Source organism: Primulina eburnea, chromosome 10 (assembly GCF_022965805.1).
Source record: "Primulina eburnea isolate SZY01 chromosome 10, ASM2296580v1, whole genome shotgun sequence".
In the NCBI taxonomy this organism is placed as follows: domain Eukaryota; kingdom Viridiplantae; phylum Streptophyta; class Magnoliopsida; order Lamiales; family Gesneriaceae; genus Primulina; species Primulina eburnea.
Window position 1 is genome coordinate 11,753,515 of NC_133110.1, and position 18,125 is coordinate 11,771,639.

Sequence of the window (18,125 nt, forward strand, 5' to 3'; positions counted from 1 at the left end):
GTAACTGGAAAAGAGTCTTTTCTAGAACTTAAGATCATTCAAGAAGTTGAGTTGTAAAGATGAGAGTTTCAATAGGCGAAGGGTAAGTCCTGTTGAAGTGGGTGTGTACAACTGCTGTACTGTATTCACCAAAGTCTTTTAGTGATACCTTCTGGAAACAGAAGAAGGAGAGACGTAGAAGATTCATCTTCGAACTTCCAGAAACAAACCTTGTGCTATCTACTGCTTTTCTGCTTTATCATTTTTCACCCACTAACCAACAGATCGTTTTCCGCACATTATCTTGTGATCTGCTGGTCTTTGAACTTGAAAAAGAATTGCTAATATCTCTAACAGGATTTTAGCACATCAAAAGAAGAATTTATTAAGTTTGTCGTTGAGTTTATTCAACCCCCCCTTCTAAACTCAACCCGATCCTCAACAAGTGGTATCAGAGCAGAGTTATTCTTGTTCTGAAAAATATTTAACAGACATGGCTCATTTCAGCAATGTTCCAATGTTGATGCATAACCGTCACTATTATTGCGACGGTTAGCTTGAACCGTCGCTATATAGTGACGGTTTTATGAAAACAGTTGCTTATCATATTAAGAGATGGTTTATTTAAAATGTCGCTCTATAGCGACTTTTTTGATAAAACCCGTCGTCTTTAGAATTAAGCGACGGTTGATTGAAAACGATCGCTAACATAGCGACGGTAGAATACATCAACCGTCGCTAATATTGCGATGATTTTAATAAACCCGTCGCTATAATAGCGACGGGTGTTAGTAAATTGTCGCTAAATTTAATAGGCGACGGTTTTAATAAAAACCGTCGATATATAGCGACGGTTTAGGAAACACCGTCGCTATTAATAAAATCGTCGCTACGCCTTCCGATTTTTTGTAGTGAACCGCGCTATCAATGACAGTTGTAAGTTTATCCACTCTCAAATCCAAATCACGTTTTAAAAACTTCACTACTCTATTCTTCAATTCTAAAGCCATCAATCTTTGTTCATGAAGTAACAATCAATATCTCATCCAATAATCGGACATCATAAATTTTCAATGGCTTATAAAAAAACATGGTCTGAATCTCTTTAAGCCGATACAAGATCATTTTCCACGAACTTAAGAATCTCTTTATTCGTGTTTAATAGTAATTCTTGAACTTCCTTATCAAACCCATTAAAGTAAACATTGATCAACATCGAACTCAAGGCAGATTCTTGAGGCAGACCCCTGCCTAAACAAACCCCACCCAATTCAATGTTGACTATCTTACATTCAAACAACATTTTTATCAAATCTAGAAATGCCTTATCTTCAATTTTCTCGCCCAATATCAAAAACAACTTATCAATATGGCCAGAACTAAATAATTCACGATCAAATTTAACAATAAATCACCAACTTGGGTTCACCACCGAATTCTTTAAATACCAAATCGATGTGTGGCGGCCCAAGTTTGCTCGCTTGTCATAGCAAAAGGTAGCAAACCTAAAAACTTATGCATAAACCATAAAACTTGTTTGAACTCTCTCCAAAGTAACTCTTTTATTACACATATATCTAAATAGAACATATTTTTAAATGTTGGTTTTCTAAATATATATATATATATATATATAACATTCAAAACAACTTTCTCGATGTAGAAGAGAAACAAAAGTAATATGAAGGCCTAAAGCCAAGGAGAGACTGAAAAAAATTTGGAAATAAACCAAAGCAAAACTCATCAAAAGGAAAAGGATTTGTGCACGGCGGACAGATAACCAACCATTTGATTCGATAAAGTTATGTTCTACAAGAAACAGAAAAGTCATTTGGAATAAAACTAAATACCCAAAATCAAAGTAGAAAGATACAGCATAGAAAAAGGATTAAATTTTAGGAAAATGCAGCAACGATTGCCAACAAGCAAGACCCTTTAGGGAATATGATAGATAGTAGTTCATGTTAAAAGAAACGTCAGTTGAGTTTAAATGCTCTAGCACTTGTGCATCACTTCGATTTCTTGAACCAAAGTTCGTCAGGTGGCAAGGATAAATGATGGAGAAAAGTATCATCCCCTAATTCCCATAAAATTTATAGAAAGATACAGCACACATAATGACGGGATAGTATTGATCTCTGGGAAGAAATAGAAGTCCAGTAGAAAGTCCAGACAAGACAAAAAGGACACAAGGCCATAAATATTTGCCATGCACGCATAAATGGAATTATAATTAACTCACATAGCATGCGATTGATATTCCCAATTGGTATATATTTGTGAGCAACAAATCCAAAAAAAATTTTGAAGAGAAAACTCGAACAATAGCAGGAAAAACCAAAGAAGTAGAAATTGAAAACTAAATTCAATAAGAAAAATAAGATATTATGACAAGGCGCCAAATATCACCATATTCAATCAACAAGTGAGGTATTGATAACTTAAAGGGGGTAAATATGGGTGGTGAAGAGACAAATGAAAGAGCAGTGAGGACAGGCAGACTAAAGAAAATTATTTCTGATTGTCAATGAAAATTTGTAGTCCACTTAGTTTTTGCAATATAGCTTATGGATTGACGATAATGATATCATTCGGTACTCGGTAGGGATCTTAATTGTGGGGAGGCAAGTAGAAACAGGTTATCAACCTGGCAATCCAATTTCGTAGGAGGCAATTGACTAAAAAAAAATAGCTTTCAGTACCTCAAAATAACTTTAGGCAAGTCTTTAAAAGCTGATGGGTTCCCTTGTTCTGAAGCTTTTTTGCGTACTTCTCTTGCCTCCTCCCTAGAAAGAGAATCAACAGCCAGCCAACATACTTCATGAAACACAAAAATATCTACTAAGCTCAAAATGCTATACTACTGATGTAAGGACCGTGTATCGTATTATCGTAAATCCTGTGTGATTATCGATAATTCATGAATTTGATTTGTGATTATACATTTGATGTATACTATGATAATGAATTGAGAAAATGAATATTGTATATGAATTGATGTTGTACGAATTTGATTTGAGAGGCCGGACGCCAATTTAGTACAAACATAAACATTTGTACAGAACGTGTGGCGCCCTGGCGGTAGAAAATGACCGCCCGAGCGCCAAGGAATGAAAACTTGATACTCGGGCAGAAAGTTCCGCGCCCGAGCGGTAACTTTTGACCGCTCGGGCGCGGCACAAACCAAACCCGGGGCAGAATTTCTCGCGCTCGGGCGCGAGAATTCTACCGCCCGAGCGCGGTATCGGTGGGATGATAAGAACGATGTTTCCTTTTCTTTCTTCATTTGGTTTTACATAACCTTCGAGAGAGTTGAGAGAATTCGAAATTCTTTCTTCCAAATCGACTTCGAAACGCCGTCTAAACGCGAAACAAATTACATATCTGTGATCTGCACGTCGAGGGCTTCAGACTGAGGTAATTCTCTTCTGGTTTCAGCAGCTTTAAATATCAAAGTGCTGGAATAGCCTGTATTTGAAGTTGATTTTCTGATATGTAGTAAAATATCCGACAATAAACTTATATCTGAAGTCGGAATTGAATTATGATATGATTTGAATTTGATATGAATTATTGAAGTTTCAAATGATATTTGAAACTCATATTAATGATTTTGGAGTATGTTGTTGATTGAAATGAGTATGTAATTGATGTAGATAAAGCGTTATCTTCAAGCTACATCAATTGGAACGAAGAATTGAGGTATGTTACGACCGGGTAACATACGACAGGTATCTGTATTATATGATATATGTTGGATTGATTTGATTGATTGGATTGAGAATATGTGTCTATATGCCTATTTGTTGATTGATGTGACATACATGACATTGAGATTGAGATATCGATGTATAAAATAAATGTTTTGTTAACACACATCATTTTATGCATACATCGATACATGACATGCACGTTGAGCTATGATCTTTGGATACCCTGATATGATTGGATTGGATTCCGGGGTTTGTGAACACAATCGCTATGCCGGTATTATATGACCCGTAAAGCATAGACAATTGTGGCCCCATATGATTGGATATTAGATGTGGGATTGATGGCGCTTCGTCGACGCTATCATACGTGTATTCCCATATCGGCCGGTGTGCCAGCTCGAGCATTGATTTGATTTGATAGCGATTAGATTGATTCTGACATGTGCTCAGTGGATGGGCATTTGACCTGATACCTCCACAATATACATGCATTGCATACCATATATCATTGTTTAGATATCTGTGGTATATATGATTGGTTGTTCGATACGGAGCTTTGCTCACCCCCAAGGGGGGCTGTTGTTGTCTTTGTGTGTGGACATTGGCAGGTACTCTAGGATATCAGGAGACCGGAGATGGTGCTTCTGGAGGGAGTCATAGTTTGAGTTGAGGTTTATGTCGTGTTCCCAATATATGTATATGTATCTATATACCGGGGCATGTCCCGAGGATATGAGTTGTTTGTATATGATTGGTTTTAATTATGTGTGGGCGTGTTTTATGATTTGAATTTAGATACTATTTTTATTATTTAAATATCAGAAGAGATATTTTGGGCTCGTTGTAAAAGGAAAATTTTAAACTCGTTTTCCGCTATAATTAGTTAAACCTAATCAGATTGTGTTATAATAACGATTAGGAGCTAAGGGCCCCACACAGGGTGGTATCAGAGCATAGCTGGGAATGCTCGAGTCTTGTGTACACTTGAATAGGCACAAATGAATTGTGCGCTTGTGTTTGATTTATTTTTATTACTTGCTCCTATTTGATTTGGTTTGAGTAAGTATCTGATGAGATTGATGATATGAGATAATGATGATGGGAAATTGAATTGATATGAAATTGTGATATTATCTTTTGATTTGTAGATGGATCACACAAATGAAACTGCGAGTAGCAGTACTGAGAGGATTGTTGGGAAATTTGAAGGATTGTTCATGGATGTTGTGATGGCTCGATTCCAGGATTTGAAACCACCGAGGTTCTTTGGCACCGAGAGTACTGAAAGAGCTGAGGCCTGGCTGAAAGATATCGAGCACTTGTTTAATATTGTTGAGTATTCCAAGGCTCAGAGACTGAAACTTGCTTTGTATCAGTTGAAAGACCGAGCTAAATCTTGGTGGGAAGCCGCTGAGATTGGATTGAAAGAAGCCGGGACTGAAGTCACATGGGATGTCTTCAAGGCCCAGTTTTTAGAGCAGTATTCTCCTCCTTCTTATTATACTGATCAGGAGAATGAATTTAATAATCTGCAGCAGGGAACGATGTCTGTTGCAGAATATGCTTCGAAGTTTTCTACTCTATTGAAGTATGCACCTCACGTGGCTGGGAATGCGAGGGCAAAATATAACAGGTTTGTAAATGGTTTACATCCTGTTTTGTATCCATATGTTGTTTCTGGATTGCCTACCAGCTACGCAGAGGCAGTTGAACGAGCCAAGGCAGCCGAAGCTGGACTTAGGAGAGGAGGTCCACAGTATACTCCTCCACCTCCGGTATCAGCTCAGCAGCCTACTTTGCGACCGAGGGGTAAGAAGTTCAAGAAGATTGGTTCTGCTTCTTCGTCTTCTTCGAGTTCTAGTGGATTTCAGCGAGGGAGTCCTGTGATTGCTCCCTATTGTAGCCATTGTGGAGGTAAACATACTATCGAACAGTGTCGAGGTATGTTTGGTACCTGTTATCAGTGTGGGCAGGAAGGACATTTCTCTCAAGTATGTCCGAACAGGGGTACGACTTCTGCTCAACCCCAGCCAGGATTTAGAGGTGGCCCTAGTACGATGAGACCTGTTGTTCCTGTTCCATCTTTTCAGCAGTCAAATGTCCCACGATATCGAGGACCGGATGGTCAGAGTGCCCAAGTTCCTCCTCAAGTGAGAGTGTACGCCATGACTGAGGATCAGGCGAGAGAAGCTCCTGGGGGTGTGATTGCAGGTATTTGCACGCTTTACGATTATCCTGCATGTGTTTTATTTGATACAGGAGCATCTCATTCATTCATATCTCATGCATTTGTTGCATCTCACGATATTGAGTGTACCCCATTGTACGATACTTTATCGATAGCCACGCCAGCAGGGAAGATTATTTTGTCTGAGAAAGTTGTGCATGATTGTGTATTGATATATGAGGATAATGTAATATTCCTGAATTTGATTGTCCTCCTAATGCACGACTTTGATTGTGTTGTTGGCATGGATATCTTGATGACAAATCGAGCTACTGTTGATTGTTGTCACGGAGTGGTTCGATTTAGACCTATTGATGGACCCAAGTGGAATTTTTATGGCAAGGGTTCCCAAGCCAAAATTCCATTGGTATCTTCCTTGGAAATGTCTCGACTTTTGACTAGCGGAGATGAGAGTTATCTTATCTACGCTATTGATGTCTCTAAGAAGGAGCCTTCATTATCTGAGATTCCTGTTGCGAAAGAATTCCCGGATGTATTTCCCGATGAGATTCCTGATTTTCCTCCTCATCGAGAAGTTGAATTTAGTATTGATCTTATGCTGGGGACTGCACCTATTTCTAAAGCTCCTTATCGCATGGCACCATTGGCATTTAAAGAACTGAAAGAACAATTACAGGATCTTCTCGATAAGGGATATATTCGACCGAGTGTATCACCTTGGGGAGCTCCAGTTTTATTTGTTCGGAAAAAAGATGGTACGATGCGATTGTGTATCGATTATAGGCAACTGAATCGGGCTACTGTGAAAAATAAGTACCCACTTCCTCGTATTGATGATTTATTTGATCAGCTTCAGGGTACTTCTGTATACTCGAAGATTGATCTTCGTTCTGGATATCATCAAGTACGAGTTCGAGACGAAGATGTACCCAAAACTGCTTTCCGTACGAGGTATGGCAACTATGAATTCTTGGTTATGCCTTTTGGTCTCACGAATTCTCCTGCTATCTTTATGGATTTAATGAATCGGGTCTTCCGAGATTATCTTGACCGATTCGTTATCGTCTTTATTGATTATATTCTTGTGTATTCGAAATCGAAGAAGGAGCATGCTGAACATCTGAGACTGGTACTTCAGACTCTTTGTACTAGTCATTTGTATGCCAAATTGTCCAAATGTAAATTCTGGATGGACAAAGTGGTATTTCTGGGCCACGTCATTTCGAGACATGGCATATCTGTTGATCCTGCGAAGGTTGAAGCCGTATTGAATTGGCCGAGACCTATGAATGTTCCTGAGATTTGAAGCTTCATGGGTTTAGCTGGTTATTATCGTCGTTTTATTGAAGGATTTTCGAAAATAGCTAAACCTATTACTCAACTGACACAGAAGAATCAGCGATTCATTTGGTCAGATGAATGTGAAGCTAGTTTTCTTGAATTGAAGACGAGATTGACCACAGCACCTGTGCTTACTATTCCCTCAGGTACCGGAGGATTTGTGGTATGTACAGATGCGTCTGGTAAAGGTTTGGGCTGTGTTCTGATGCAACATGGCAAAGTGGTTGCTTATGCGTCTCGTCAATTGAAATCTCATGAAACACGTTATCCTGTTCATGATCTCGAATTGGCCGCCATTGTGTTTGCTTTGAAAATTTGGCGCTATTATTTGTACGGAGAAAAGTTTGTTATCTATTCAGACCATAAAAGTCTGAAATATCTCTTTTCTCAATCTGATTTGAATATGAGGCAACGCAGGTGGATAGATCTCCTAAAAGATTTTGATTGTGAGATTCAATATCACCCTGGATCGGTGAATGTTACTGCGGATGCCCTGAGTCGTAAAGTTCATGATTCTGTTTTAGCTTCTATCAATGTCGCCAAGGTACATGAGGATATATGTACTTTTGGTTGGACTTTTCACTCGAATTGGAATTCTGTCACTGTTTCAGCATTGCAAATTGAGCCGAACTTGATATCGAAGATTCGAAAGGCCCAACGAAGCGATGCTCAGATCCAGAAGTCGAAAGAACTTGCATCTACAGGACATCAGTCTGGATTTCAGATTTCTTCTGATGGTTCTTTACGACTTAATGGTCGGCTGGTAGTTCCTGATGATTCTGATTTGAGATCTGCCCTTCTTCGAGAAGCACATTGTAGCAAATATAGTATTCACCCGGGAGGTCGGAAAATGTATTTGACATTGAGACCTCAATTCTGGTGGAGACGTATGAAGAAGGACATTGCTGAATTTATTTCTAAATGTCTTGTCTGCAAGCAAGTGAAAGCCGAGAGAATGAAACCTGGAGGTTTACTCCATAGTCTCGAAATCCCGAAATGGAATTGGGAGCATATTGCTATGGATTTCGTGACTCATTTACCTCGTTCGCCCAAGGGCTGTGATGTTATTTGGGTTATTATTGATCAGCTTTCGAAATCTGCACATTTTATTCCGTATGAGCGGACTTATCCCTATAAGAGAATGGCCCGTTTATACATTGAGAATGTTGTGAGACTGCATGGTGTGCCAATCTCAATTGTATCTGATCGTGATCCCAGGTTTGCTTCTAAATTCTGGGGTAGTTTTCAGGAAGCGATGGGTATGCGTTTGGCTATGAGTACTGCTTATCATCCTCAAACTGATGGCCAGACTGAGCGTACGATTCAGACATTAGAGGATATGTTACGTGCTATTGTGATGGATTTCAGAATGGGATGGCAAGATGCCTTACCATTGGTTGAATTTTCTTATAATAATAGCTTTCAGACGAGTATCGGTATGGCACCGTTTGAAGCTCTATATGAGAGACGATGTAGATCGCCTTTATTCTGGGATGAGATTGGTGAGAAACAATTGACTGGACCTGAAATGATACAGGAAATGAACGATAAGGTTCAGTTAATTCGGCAGCGGATGAAAGCTGCTCAGGATCGTCAAACGAGTTATGCGAATAAACGAAGACGACCCTTGGAATTCCAGAAAGGTGACAGAGTATTTTTGAAAATATCTCCATTTAGAGGCACTGTTCGATTTGGCATGCGAGGGAAATTATCTCCTCGATATGTTGGACCATATGAGATTCTTGATCGAGTTGGTGATCTTGCGTATCGATTGGCATTGCCACCAACTCTATCTACTATTCACGATGTGTTTCATGTTTCTATGTTGAGGAAATATGAACCAGATCCATCGCATGTACTTTCACCTGATGAGGTTGAACTTGATCCTTCTCTTTCCTATGTCGAACAACCTGTTCGTATTATGGATCGAAAGGAAAAGATATTGAGAAACAAATCGATTCCTCTAGTACGAGTGCAATGGACACGACACGGTGTTGAAGAATCAACGTTGGAATTGGAAAGCAAGATGCGAGATTCGTATCCGTATTTATTTGATTCTATGACATCTGTACCATTGTATTCGATGTATTCTGATCCTTTTTCTGATTTTAGTTTTGATATGTACTATAACTGGTGACATATGTATGTTTGCCAATGTTATGTATATATTGATGGTTGAGATTTCGAGGACGAAAACTTTTAAGAGGGGAAGAAATGTAAGGACCGTGTATCGTATTATCGTAAATCCTGTGTGATTATCGATAATTTATGAATTTGATTTGTGATTATACATTTGATGTATACTATGATAATGAATTGAGAAAATGAATATTGTATATGAATTGATGTTGTACGAATTTGATTTGAGAGGCCGGGCGCCAATTTAGTACAAACATAAACATTTGTACAGAACGTGTGGCGCCCGGGCGGTAGAAAATGACCGCCCGAGCGCCAAGGAATGAAAACTTGATACTTGGGCAGAAAGTTCCGCGCCCGAGCGGTAACTTTTGACCGCCCGAGCGCGGCACAAACCAAACCCGGGGCAGAATGTCTCGCGCTCGGGCGCGAGAATTCTACCGCCCGAGCGCGGTATCGGTGGGATGATAAGAACGAGGTTTCCTTTTCTTTCTTCATTTGGTTTTACATAACCTTCGAGAGAGTTGAGAGAATTCAAAATTCTTTCTTCCAAATCGACTTCGAAACGCCGTCTAAACGCGAAACAAATTACATATCTGTGATCTGCGCGTCGAGGGCTTCAGACTGAGGTAATTCTCTTCTGGTTTCAGCAGCTTTAAATATCAAAGTGCTGGAATAGCCTGTATTTGAAGTTGAATTTCTGATATGTAGTAAAATATCCGACAATAAACTTATATCTGAAGTCGGAATTGAATTATGATATGATTTGAATTTGATATGAATTATTGAAGTTTCAAATGATATTCGAAACTCATATTAATGATTTTGGAGTATGTTGTTGATTGAAATGAGTATGTAATTGATGTAGATAAAGCGTTATCTTCAAGCTACATCAATTGGAACGAAGAATTGAGGTATGTTACGACCGGGTAACATACGACAGGTATCTGTATTATATGATATATGTTGGATTGATTTGATTGATTGGATTGAGAATATGTGTCTATATGCCTATTTGTTGATTGATGTGGCATACATGACATTGAGATTGAGATATCGATGTATAAAATAAATGTTTTGTTAACACACATCATTTTATGCATACATCGATACATGACATGCACGTTGAGCTATGATCCTTGGATACCCTGATATGATTGGATTGGATTCCGGGGTTTGTGAACACAATCGCTATGCCGGTATTATATGACCCGTAAAGCATAGACAATTGTGGCCCCATATGATTGGATATTAGATGTGAGATTGATGGCGCTTCGTCGACGCTATCATACGTGTATTCCCATATCGGCCGGTGTGCCAGCTCGAGCATTGATTTGATTTGATAGCGATTCGATTGATTCTGACATGTGCTCAGTGGATGGGCATTTGACCTGATACCTCCACGACATACATGCATTGCATACCATATATCATTGTTTAGATATCTGTGGTATATATGATTGGTTGTTCGATACGGAGCTTTGCTCACCCCCAAGGGGGGCTGTTGTTGTCTTTGTGTGTGGACAATGGCAGGTACTCTAGGATATCAGGAGACCGGAGATGGTGCTTCTGGAGGGAGTCATAGTTTGAGTTGAGGTTTATGTCGTGTTCCCAATATATGTATATGTATCTATATACCGGGGCATGTCCCGAGGATATGAGTTGTTTGTATATGATTGGTTTTAATTATGTGTGGGCGTGTTTTATGATTTGAATTTAGATACTATTTTTAGTATTTAAATATCAGAAGAGATATTTTGGGCTCGTTGTAAAAGGAACATTTTAAGCTCGTTTTCCGCTGTAATTAGTTAAACCTAATCAGATTGTGTTATAATAACGATTAGGAGCTAAGGGCCCCACAACTGAGCAATATTTGTCATGCACCATTTTATGCATTAATACTTTGTGTGACCAGTACATTACCACCAAATCACTGTCTTGGATGAAAAAAAAAATCTGTCATTTGCAGACACACAAGTGTAAACATGGAATTCAATTGATTCAAACAGAAGTTCCAGAGAAGACAGTCTCATTGCCCCTTGGTCATTGAACTTTTGAAATTGGCCTTCGGATAGTTTTATCTTAATTGCCTAGATTACATATTAGACGTTCTTTCTAAAGCAGAAGGGAATAAAATGACTTTGAAAAAATAAATTAATTGAGCTATCAGAAGCGACCATATCTAATAATGAGAAAATAATAAACTTTGGTGGTGACATAACTGTTATAACATGGAATTGACTACTCTAAAAAATGGGTATGAAAACTATCAAGAGTCAGCAGAAAAAGGGCTTGATCAGTCACCTGTTGCCGGCATAATAAACATGTTTGGATGATGACTAATTGTCAAGAGAATGCAGCATACCATTAAGTCTTTCCATTTTCTGCATCCAAAAAGTTAAATTTCAGAATAAAGAACCTGCATGACAGCTATCTCGAGAATCCGAGACCCAAAAAACCAGAAATTCTAAAATAAAACCTTTTTTCAGTGTGAAGCTTCTGCAAAATATATCCAATGTCTTGGGTCTTCATCAACATCAGCTCTTCGTTAGTGTACTTATTAGCCTGGCTCCTTTACAAAATCCACATTCAACAGCTAATATTCAAATTACACTCAAATAAATATCCTCAAAAGAGAACAGCTAACCTCATAAAAATTTTCCAGCTTACTCAGGTTTATGGACTCCGCCAACAGTTTTTGTTTTACTCATCTTGAAGTAAAATTCATCTGGGTTCCTCAATGCTGCTTTTTCCTTAAGTTTCTGTTATAAACACGCAGAAGCGACTTACCATAAAATAAGAACTCGCCAAATTTCGTTCATAAAATGCTACCAAAACCAACAAGACGCGGGGTAGCAGAAATTACCAGTAAAGTCTGCTCTTTCTGGTGATAGGCTCGTGCACGAATGAGATAATCTTTATGTTTTTCGAGCAGCCCAAACTTCCTTCTCAAATGCCTGGTACACACAACAAATCATCAATTGAGTGAACCGGAAATATACGTCAAAATATTTCAAAACGGGCAATAAAGAAATTAATGGCCCCAAAAAATAATCACACTTACGGCTGAGCGCGCACTTTGTGAGATTTTCTTGGAATAGCATTCCTTAAAGACGACATCTTTATGCTAGCAAAAAAAATTAACAGAACTTTAAAATCAATTTACGCACTTCATAAAGGCAAAAACCACTGCAGAAAACATAAAGGGCTAACAAAAATCTTGAGTTGAAATAATTTAACCGTGAAACAACGAAGATTATCGGTACAGAAAAAAAAACGGATTTCTTTCGTATTTACACAAAATTCAAAATAATTATTAAGCACGGAAGACTCGCCTGTGGAAAGCGGTGAAGGCTTAGGGTTTAAAGGAGACACCAATGCATAGAATCTTTATTTGATGAAAATTATTTTATATTGTGGCAAAAAAATTATTCTAAATTAACTAAAATTCAATCATGCAAATTGGCTTCCGGATTGAGTGCAAAAACTTATGTGAGACGATATCACGAATCGTATTTCGTGAGATGGATCTCTTATTTGGATCTTCCATGAAAAAAATTACTTTTTATGCTAAGAGTATTATTTTTTATTGTTAATATCAGTAGGGTTGACCCTTCTCACAGATAAAGATTCGTGAGACCGTCTCACAAGAGACCTACTCCTGATTGAGTATACAAATACACACACAACACACAAAATTATGATATCACAGAAATAAAAAACAAAATCTTATTATATTAAAAAATTTTGAAATAATTTTTGTATGATTTTTTTATAATTAACTAGAATAATTACTTAAATATGATAGTATTTTATTATTTCAAATTTATGAAATTGTTAGAGATGATATCATATTTTAGAAGATTAATTTGGTTTATAAACATAAAGAAATATTTATTAGCATATTATAATTATAGACGAACCACAAATTTATAAAAATAGGCTTTGGCGATATTTTTTATTGAACAAAATAAAATATTTTATCATTTGTTTGAGCTGATTTTTGTTACATAAAATTAGATAATGACATTAAATTTAATTACTTCAGATCTCTTAATGTTTAATAATACTAATATCATTGTGCATGCAATTTTTTGATTAGAGTTTCATTAATTTTTAGATTAAACTATGAAGATTGATAATGAAAATATTAATGATTCTTTTGTTATAGTTTGGAATTATTATTTAGATAATGAAAAGGGTAAGGCGACGGTTTTAACGACGGTTTCGCGATCCGTCACGGAGGCTGCGTCGCATTCTAGAAGCGACAGTTTTTCAACTCCTGTCGCTTATAGCGACGGTTCTTTGGAAGAAGACCGTCGCTATTGTTGCGACGGTTTTAAGAAACCGTCGTTAATATTAAGCGATGGTTTATACAAAACCATCGTTAATATTAGCGACGGTTTCGTACAATCCGTCGCTATATTTATCGGCGGTTTTTTAAAAAAACCGCCATTTAAGAAGCGACGGTGTTTATCAATAAAATTCATAAAAAAATAACTACAATGCAAAAAAAAAAAAACTTTAAAACCTGATTTGCGTGAAGATATGCAGCTTCACGTAACGCTGGAAGATAGCACCGACAAGGAAATCTACGAAATAAATAGGAAAAAATGTTAGTACAAAATAAAAAAATCGAAACTTCGAAAAATTTGATAGAGTTTCGCTACTACCTGAGATAGATGAAAAATCGTTCAAGGTAATGTTCGCGAACCTCGGTATATTTAGAATCCTAGCGACGGTTTTTGCCCAAACGGTCGCTATATAGCGACGGGTTTTTCGAAAAACGTCGCTATAAAGCGACGGTTTGTGTTACGTCCCGAAAATATGAAAGTCCACGTGAACCACGTGCATGTAAATTATTAATTTTCTTTGATATTTTATTAAATTATTTTAAAGCATTAAATGCATGTTTATTTTATTAATTTGTGTTTAATTATTTTATGCATTTTATGCATAATTCATGCATGATAGGATTTATTCATGAAATTCATGCATTAGGATTTCTAGGTAAATTTCACGATCGAAGAGAAACGGAGACCGGAGAATTTTCAGGAAAATTATTTTATTACATAAATAATTTATGAGTAATTGTGTTATTTTCAAAATTTAGGAAAATTAGGATAATATTTGAGGAAAGTAAGAATTAATTTTGTAACTTTTAAGAAATTTGGAGACAAGTTTATCAGTAAGTGAGAATCAAACGGTTTAGAAGATAGAAATTTTCGATGATTTAGGCTCGCAGGTATATTTAGAATCTCGAAACATTTGGGTTATAATGTTATAAGGAATGGTAATCAAGGACATTGTAGCATGAATCGGTGTTGGGCTCGAAAATCTAAGCGTTTGTAAAATAATATGTGACAAATTAAGAATTTAAAACGATAGCAAATTAATGTGAAGTTGATCAGTTAGTTAAGTTATAAGAATAGACATGGAGCTAACAAAATTTTGGGAATTTAAGTTTGATGTATCATAATTTTTTTTATCGTGATCTTAAGAGTTAAAATTATACTTTTGTTGGAATTTAATTTTTCTAGAAAGTTGGGTGTGATTGATGATTAGGATATTTGACAGACGCATGTAAGAGGTGAGGTAGACACCTTGTTTTGGGAAATTTTTAAAAGTCATTAAGAAACTTGAATAAAGCAGATATGTGTGTTGGAGTTATATTATATATTAAAAATTGGGTGAAATAAACGAAAAGGGAATTTGTGGTGTTCAACATAGATTACCGAGAAACGAATATTAAGATTCTTATTGTAAAGGCCCTAAAACTTCTTGCTTTAAAATTTGCGGAAAATTAAAAATTTTCTTTTTAAAAGAACTTAAATGGCCTCATTCATAAAATCAACTGGTGAATCAAGTTCAATGTTTTAAAAAGGTTGCAGCGGAAGAAAATAATTGTTTGCCAACAATAACAATTTTAAAAAATATCCAATGACTGATAAAAATTTGTTTGGGGAATAAAATAAACACTGCTGCACTGAGGTCCTCGGGTGCCACTACTGCCGACCCAAGCTGGCTCACTGGTCCCCGCCCTCGGCCCTGACCTCATCAGTACCTACAACAATCAAGTCTAGTGAGTCTTAAGACTCAGCATGCATATATCGCAGGTAACGAGTAAAAATCTTGAGTAAAATATGCATGGGATAAAATATCATGCCATGTGACATGCTGAAAATAATCTGTACTGAGCAATTATAATACGTGCATGCTGAACTGATAATCACAGTGAAAATAATTGCTCCTTGGAGCCTGCACTGAAATAACTGATAAAACCTTTCTGTTGAGATTATGTTTTACGCCTGTGGCCACTGCACTAAGCTGAACTGATCGGTAACTGACTACCGGGGAGCCTGGAACTGAGCTGGCGGTCACTGAAGACCCGATGATACCAACCTGAACTGAGCGGTCACTGAAGACCCGATGGTACCAACCTGAACTGAGCGGTCACTGGCGACCGTATAAATAATAATAATGCTCCCACATAGTGAATGAACCACAAGCCATATCGCATAAATCTCAAAAATAATCATTTTTCTGTTTTCATGCACGTAAAATAATTAACTGACGATAATGAAAATATCCTGAAATTTTACCAACTGGAATGGATCGTCCCCAGGCTCGCTGCAACCTAAAAATGCCATGAAAATATGCAATGGATTTTTCTTAGGCAAATTTATGCAATTAAATTTCTAAAATGCGACAACTACGTCTAACGACCTCGTATTTAATCATGACTTTAAACCAACCCGAACCAACACTGAACCAACGTGACGTCATGATTAAAATACGCTTAAAATTATGAATTTATGCTCCTAAAATTATGAGGGTCGAAATCTAGGTGAAATGGAGGCCAAAACATGAAACGCTCTTTCGAGAGTCAATTTGTCACATCGCACCGTAAATTCTCGAACGACTTCAAAAATGATCCGAATCACGAACGGTCCAAAACATGACCTTCCTAACTCAATGGGGCACTGTCCAGTCCAAGGCCATAGGCTAAAAGCCAACCAAGAACTCAAACGAGCCTCCTAATCGACACAGCAAGTTGCTGAAATTTCCAGCAGCTGTGCAAGTGTAGTGTCTTGCTTTGATCGATGTCTTGCGTCGTTCCAGTGGCCATTTGGTTGACCATGGCACGATCTAGACATGTAGGGGTATGGTATGAACCGTGGCTATGGGCCATAGGCCAACCAAGATTCACACCAAGCAACCAAAACCGAAATGCATGTGCTGTACAATGAAGGGCCGAGAAGGGGAGTGTGGGCTGTTCTTGTTTCGTGGGTTATCTTGCGTCGTTCCAGTGGCCATTAATTTACCGTGGCATGACCTAGACATCTTGGGGTGTGGTATGAACCGTAGCTAAGGGCACAAGGCCAAGCCAGATCCACACCAAGCCAACCCAAAACCGAAACACAAGTGCTGTCAAAATGAAGGGGCCAAGAAAGGGGAGGGGCTGCTGTCATGTTTTTATTTAAAACCGAGGAGCCATGGACCAAGCCACCAAAAGGGCGACTTAGTCATGTCTTAGACGTGCTAGGGGAGTGATCCAACCATGGCAATGAGCCCTAGGGCAGCCAAGATCAGATTCAATCCCCTTGACAGCAAATCTGAATTTTCGAAGCACATAAGATGCAAGGGGAAAGGTTGCTGTCAAAACCGAATTCAAGCAAGCATGGGGGCTGAAACGTTGGGCTAAAATGATCCTAATCCATGATAGAACATGTATAGATGTTGCCTTGGGAGCCTGGAGTCGAACCATAACCTGAATATACAAAAACAAGCAAAAACCGTGAAGTGCATCTTGAAGTATAGAAAATTCTGCATGTGCAAGTTTCTGAAATTTGCTGTATATTTCGGTTTTAACATAGCAGTGATGATCATGGAATGAAAAATATTTGATAATAGGACTTGATTGAGGTTTAGAAAAAAGTGTAGACATGCCTGGTTGCGTTTCGAAATAAAACGAACGAAACGACGACGACGCGGCGCGGAGGAGTAGAACGCTTTCTTTTCTATCTTTCTTGCACTCGATTTTCTCTCAACTTTCTAGCTATGGACGCACGACTTTCTACACTGAAAATGGATCTGAATGAAGAGGTAATTCGGTGGTGAGGGATGTGAAATGGTTAAGAGGGTGAGGGAGGTCCAATAATAAAGGGACACCAAGGTATGACCAAGTCTTTTTTTTTTTTGAATTTGAATTCTAGTTGCTAACAAAAGATTACTTGGGTGATTCTAGAATGTGATGACCGAATATCCTTACCAACCTAGACTAGGATTAGCTCTTTAATTAATTAAATGGTATTAAACAAATGGGAGGGATTATCCTACTAATTAATTATCAAGAAGGGGTCAAAGTTGGATGAGTTGGCAATGAATTATCTAGACAATAAGGTGGCCGAAACATGCATGATAAATGGTAGGGGAAATTGATTATCTAGTAATTTAATAAACCTTAAAAGCCTTACTAATCCTTAATTAATTTAGTGAATAAAACCCTTAAAAGAATAACTTAATTAAGCTTATTTCTTAATCACCTCAAGTAATTAAATTAAATCTTCAAACCTCTTTTTTAACTTAAATGAATTACTTACTTGCTAGCTAAAAATAAATCCTGGAAATATTTTCTGAAATTTTAACTTTATCTCTAAACTCCAACTCCGGTCCGGCCTCACTGAATTTACTGAAAAGATGAAAATCAAGCTACTGAACTGAAATAATAAAATAATTAACTTCAAAGAAATGCATTAAAATAAACA

The 18,125-nt window shown here is 37.6% G+C and overlaps 1 pseudogene; it reads right to left on the minus strand.

Moving 5' to 3' along the window:
• LOC140803106 (probable U3 small nucleolar RNA-associated protein 11) overlaps nucleotides 1–12,477 on the minus strand; it is a 35,647-nt pseudogene extending 23,170 nt beyond the window's left edge.
• Between the last annotated feature and the right edge of the window lie 5,648 nt (nucleotides 12,478–18,125).